Raw genomic sequence first — 6,047 nt, 5'->3', positions numbered from 1 at the left:
CAAGTATATGCAGGGCCACTATAACCCAAGTCAAAGAACCCACAGTTTTTGACGATGTTGCGAAAGGCATGCATACGACTAGTATTCACAGAGTGGGAGCTCTTGTCCATATCATACAGAAGGTCATTCATGTCTCCCATACAAACTATTGGCTTGTTGGCATTATCATACACAAAAGAAGCCACAAGGTCCCATATTTGGCTAGTTTGTCTATGGTACGGATCACCATAAATACAAACCAGTGCAAACTCCTCCTTACAAGCTACATTAACAATAGAGGCTAAGATAACATGGAAACTAGAGATATGTACATGAACTTGAAGGTCTTCACTCCACATCAGCCAAAGTCCTCCGGATAGACGATTGGAAGGAACTACAACACTGTTATCCATGTTAAAACGTTGATTCAGATCAGAAGAGCTATATTTAGATGATTTAATTTCAGATATGAAAATAACCTGAGATTTTGTCGCATGAATCAACCTAGTCAGGTAGCACATCTTGTTACTGCCGAGACCCTGACCCATACCTCGGCAGTTCCAGGCAATCATCCTCATGGCGCCCATGGCGCCTTAAGGGCTGGCGCCATAGCCCCATCAGTGTTTACATCACCTTCAAGATGAGTTTCTAGAACAGGAAGTGCATCACCTATGCCATCATTGTTAATTTGAACTTGTCTTTGGACCTGGGCTTCATTTCTAATGCCACTACCGCAAACATGAGCATCCATATTCATGTATCTGTCGGTAATTGTTTTAGGAGAGAATAAAGCACCATATGTAGACTCACAAGGAGTAGCGCTAGATGCTGGTGTAGACGCTCTAATGGGCCATGGATCATTATCATCTCCTCTTAATGAATTCATCCTTGCTGATGATCTATTGTTGCTAGTAGGAAAAGGGCTACCATTTTTCCTCATATCTGATCTCCTGCCTGTGTACATATGAATCCTACTGCCCATTTTCTTGGAGGAATTATGGCAGTGCCTAATCGGGCCTCCAGACCCATTGAGAGGAAGCCATGAATCACTTGAGTCATGAATCACTTGAGTTAACATTTCCAGGTTCGGCAGACTGGTGAATATCTGATCCTGATGTTCTACATATAGTCTCTCCTTCCTGGTTGCATCTAACAATTCGATCTCCAGCTTCAACAGGCTGTGGATTTTCAACATGACTGCCGAGTTGGATTGAGTCGTATTCCTCTGCTACTTGACCTCCAGCTTCTCTAGGTCCAGTAGGAATCTGCATCTCCTGATTTTGAGTTCTTTCAAAAATGCTCTGCGTCGACCCACCATGGATTCCTCTATCTGATGCCCACTTCTTGCTCGCCGGTGTTTCTTGTAGTGTGTGTTGGGAATGACCTCTCTTGCCAACTAAGGTTGGGGTGTTGGTTGAGTAGGAATTAATTTGCACGGTATCTGGGGTTGAAGTCGAAACATTTCGCCGCACACTCATGTCTGGCTCATAATTTTTCCTCTCCTGAAGGACATGTCTCACCCCATATTCCTTAGGAACACTATATGGCAGCGTGTCCATTTCCTCTCTCAGAAGACCTCCATTCTGATTGTTCGATATCTCTTTCTCTGGACTGTTCGTACCCCTTTGATTGGCTTCAAACTGCTTTTCTCCTGTGTTAATGCAGTACAATGATAACTGTGATGGTGTAACTCCCTTTGCATTGTGGCTCTCATGCATCCCTCTCTGGATTATTCCATCACCATGACTACCTTGACTGCCTTCAATGCTCAGTGGTGGATTAACAGTAGTTCCATGGAACCTGGATTGCTGGTACATGTTATAGAAATGTTGTCCCTCTGAAGTTCCAAATTTACCTGTGTACTGAATCTGCATCTGGTTCCTTCTTACTGAAAAATAATCTGCTGACCTATGAAGCATTGATTTGCCACTAATTTTCTTTTGGTTTGAATTTTTTCCTTCACCTTCATCACTGAACATTTTCTGAAATCTGCTTAAAACCGATGTACTTTCACTACTTGGCTTCTTGATTTGCTGAGGGATCAGATTGGGGTATCAGAACACGGCGATAGAGAGGACGGGCTCGCCTGCTCCTGGTAGGCGTGCCAGTAAGACAGCGACGCGTGCATGCATGTAATCAACATGCTCGTATAGAGAAAGGTATCATATGACCATTGAACAGGATCATACCGAGACGTCGCCGTGATAATGGGGTAACTTCACGGCGAGCTTCTGTCTGTTCCGTTGGTACAGAATCCACATAACGTGTGCCATCGATGGGTTCCGGCGCAACGGCGCGTTCGCCAATGGATAAACATATCGCGGATCCCTTGTAGCGCCGCACAGTGGGACAAGCTCCGAGCTATGGCGACGACGGAGGCGGGAGGCAATGGATTCGAGTATCTATCAGATCCGATTGACAGGTATGTTTGCTGGCGCAAATTAGGAGTGCTCTGTTGTTTTGGCAGGTTCCCGTTGCCGGATCTCGTAGGCGGCGACTGCCCACCGGACGGCGACCCCGTCCAAACTCTGGCCTTCGCGGCCGCCGATTCGAGCATTGGTGATGTGGGCGATGCGGCACTGACAGTTCAACTAGGCCTGAACAGCACCTGCGATGGCCTGAGCTTGTCAGCGCCAGACTTGGAACAGTCAACTGGCAAAGACGATCCGCATGCGCCGGGCTGGACAAAGAGGTATGTGGATTTCATGAAGATCTCGCTCTGGGGCTGCAGCTAATTGCCCCTTGATTTTTCAGTGTGCTAGACAAAAATAATTGTGCTGAATAATCTGTACTACTTCGTCCCTGGAAGTAGATTGCAAATCACCAGTAGGATTGTAGGAAGATGTTGTCCACTAGAAAAATCTATCAATGAAGCTCTCGCTATGGGACTGCACCTATTTGCCCCCCTTGATTTTTCAGTGTACTAGACAAAAAAAAAATTGTGTTGAATGATCTGCACTACTGTGCATCCCTGAAAGTAGATTGCAGTTAGAATTACAAACCGTTTTTTGGTTTGTTTCCTGAGATTAATAGCTGTTGCAAATTGTACAGGGTTCATTGATCCCATTTCTGATAGTTTGTAATTGTATTTCTACAGTTTAACAAGAGCATCCCACGGATTGATTGGTTGGAAGGAGAACTGCAACAAGATATGCTGCTGAAAAATCAATATGGAGTTCGAGTCAGGTCGATGTGCTGCAGTAACCTCGGCTGACCTATCTTGGGCCTTTCAATGGCGTCGTGCTCTGCAACTTATGATATCCTAATTCTATTGCTATGTTGAGATATCTACCTCCTATAACCTGTGTTGAAGTCTTAATATGCTTCTGTCATGGCCTTCTTCAGTTTGAAGTCATTTCATGAATGTGGATATAGGCTTCAGAACTTATGCTAGAGCAGAGTTAAATACACTATTTTCTGTTAAAAAAACTCTTTAGTCCAGTTGTTAGCAAAATCGTAGCTTCTTCTGGCCTGCTTATAAATATCTTTGCTATGTTTTACATTCAAGCTACCCATTAGTTCTATATTGCTGCACGTACCCTTTTTAGGACAGATGTTTGCCAAAATTATTGTACCAATTATTCTGGGTGATGTTCTATATGCTCATTGTTAAAACTCCCACAATAAAAGTATTTTTTCTTCTCAAGGCAATTCGTACAGACATGATTACAAAAACTGGTTGGGGTTTTCCCATCCTAGCAAATATTCACATTTTCCTTTGCAAACAAAAAAGGATATTTCGCTTCACAAAAAGTTAACTTTCACCTCACGTGCCTCCATACGTTTCTTATAAATTTCTACCATTCCATGTATTTTATAAAATCCTACTCCCTCCGTTTCCTAAATATAGGTATTTTAGAGATTTCAATGTGGATTAGATACGGATGTATATAGATGGATTTTAGAGTGAGATTCACCCATTTCGCTCCGTATGCAGTTCATATTGAAATCTTCTAAAAAGACTTGTATTTAGGAACGGAGGGAGTACCTTTTATCGCCAAAATTGACGGGTGAAACATTTGAGTGGGTGTTCAATGAATTTATCAGCATGATGTGCGATTATTCTGTTCTCTGTTTTAAATTTTGTTAGCTTTCAGTTCCATGTTGTATCCCTGTCATGATTGCTCCGCTGAGTGTTTGCTCTTTCAACATTCTATATAGTACGCTCATGCCTTTGAATATTTGCTCTCTACGGAGTTTCCATTTTTAAGTATGGTGCTTTGATAGGAGATGTTTTCATGTCTGTGCAGATCAGTGCAGGGCGATGAAGGTAGCAATAGAAAAAGTGATGCCAAGCAGCACGCACTGGTGGTGCAAGTGTCACGTGCTTAAGAAAGCAAAAGAATATCTTGGTCCGTATTACACAAAGACGAGCAAATTCAGATCAGATTTCCACAAAATAATACATCACATGCTGACGGTTGATGAGTTCGAGACTGCATGGAAAGTGCTGACAGAGACACATGGTCTAAAAAAACACCATTACCTAACGCAGATCTATGAAATAAGATCAAAGTGGTCAAAACCATGCTTCAAGGGAAAATTTTGTGCAAAAATGACCAGCAGAACGCAGCGAAAGCGCCAACCGTATGCTGAAGGGTATGTCCCTGCAAGCTGCATCATGCATTTATTTGTTCGACAGTACATGAGGCTTCTTTTCGATAGGGAGGCAAGTGAGAACTATGAAGAGAGAGGCGTACAAAAATAGTAAGTTTTTTTTTCTTTGGATTAATGTATAGAATGAATATGTTTTCATATGCTCCCTGTGTGCTTCATAACATATAATCCATGATCCCTATACAATGCAGACATCCCCAGTGATGAAAATGAACAAATCACTGGAGTTGCATGCTGGTGATGTCTACACTCGAGCTATGTTTGAAAATTTTGGTGAACTACTGTACGAGGCCGGACATTTCAGGGTAGAAGAGATTGATAAAGGCAAGATGTATTGTGGCGACGCTACCACCCAGAGAAACATGACAAGTAGTGCAGGGTAGAGTATAAAGTGGAGGTTATTGATGAGGGCAGGGAACTCACATGTGAGTGTGAAAATTTGAGCACACCGGATCTCTGTGCTGCCATGCAATTAAGGTAAAAGCCAGCTTTGAATACCATAACTGATGATAGGAGCTTCCTATTTGTAGGTCCTCGATTTCCTAGGTACAGACCAGATACCAGCAAAGCACATTCTCAAGCGATGGACAAAAGATGCAAGGGATATGCTGCCAGATCACTTGGCACATCTTCAGAAGGATAGAATTTCAGTTAAACTCAATAACATTCAGACACTCTAACCTGTACACCCATGCACTTGAGGTTGCAAGACTTGGAGATGCAAACACATAAACATATGAATATGCAATGGATCTCTTGAAAGAGCAAATCCGGGAACTGACAACTATGGCAGCTATCCAGATGGAATGGGCTTAGAAGACAGAATTTAGCCAGGCAAGAGGGAAAGCAAAGAAGCGATTACATGGCATGCAACTCACAACGGATGTTTGTATTGACACCGAAGGTAGTGTAATTGGTAATTTCATGGTTCTAAAGGCTCTGGAGAGATAGCGTAAGGCGGGCCGACCAACCACCAGGTGAGCAAGCCGCCATACGATGACCTGGGTGCAAAAAGCAAAAAGTCCAAAATGGCAGTACGCTGGTGCTGGTGGTGCATGCGGTGCAAGCGAACACATTCGTGCTGGTGGTGCATGCGGTGCAAGCGAACACATTCGTGCTGGTGGGCACAAGAGCATCACCTGTCCACAGAGGGGTGATCTTCCTCGAAAAGAAAGGAAGGAAGCAAAATGTTCAAACTGGGGAGTTGGTGGTCACAGGAAGAACACCTGCAACAAACCTAAAGTTGTGATGCATGTTGTTGAAACTGGTACTTTACAGCAACAGCAGCTGTGCAAGTGACCTGATTAGCAGGCCCTGAAAGTTTATTGCGTGTTGTTGAGGGCTCCGTAGCAGCTTGTATTATATTATGTGTAATAATAATAACTGTTACTGTATACTCTGGGTTGTTGCTTCAGTTTGCCCGACCTAATACATCGCCTTTTGTTATTTGA

At 43.2% G+C, this 6,047-nt stretch overlaps 1 long non-coding RNA gene across 2 annotated transcripts; it reads left to right on the top strand.

Moving 5' to 3' along the window:
• Positions 1-2,207: 2,207 nt before the first annotated feature.
• On the top strand, positions 2,208-6,047 carry LOC123138153 (uncharacterized). 2 transcript variants are annotated; one of them, XR_006468892.1, is made up of 5 exons: positions 2,226-2,671; positions 3,077-3,165; positions 4,230-4,686; positions 4,788-5,021; positions 5,127-6,047. It is a non-coding gene; the product is annotated as an uncharacterized lncRNA (long non-coding RNA). The 2 variants fall into 2 exon arrangements; XR_006468893.1 differs by having other exon boundaries at positions 2,208-2,671; positions 3,077-4,686.

This window comes from Triticum aestivum, chromosome 6B (assembly GCF_018294505.1).
Source record: "Triticum aestivum cultivar Chinese Spring chromosome 6B, IWGSC CS RefSeq v2.1, whole genome shotgun sequence".
In the NCBI taxonomy this organism is placed as follows: Eukaryota; Viridiplantae; Streptophyta; class Magnoliopsida; order Poales; family Poaceae; genus Triticum; species Triticum aestivum.
Note: the sequence above shows the minus strand (reverse complement) of the source record. Positions and strands in the feature narration are given on the sequence as shown.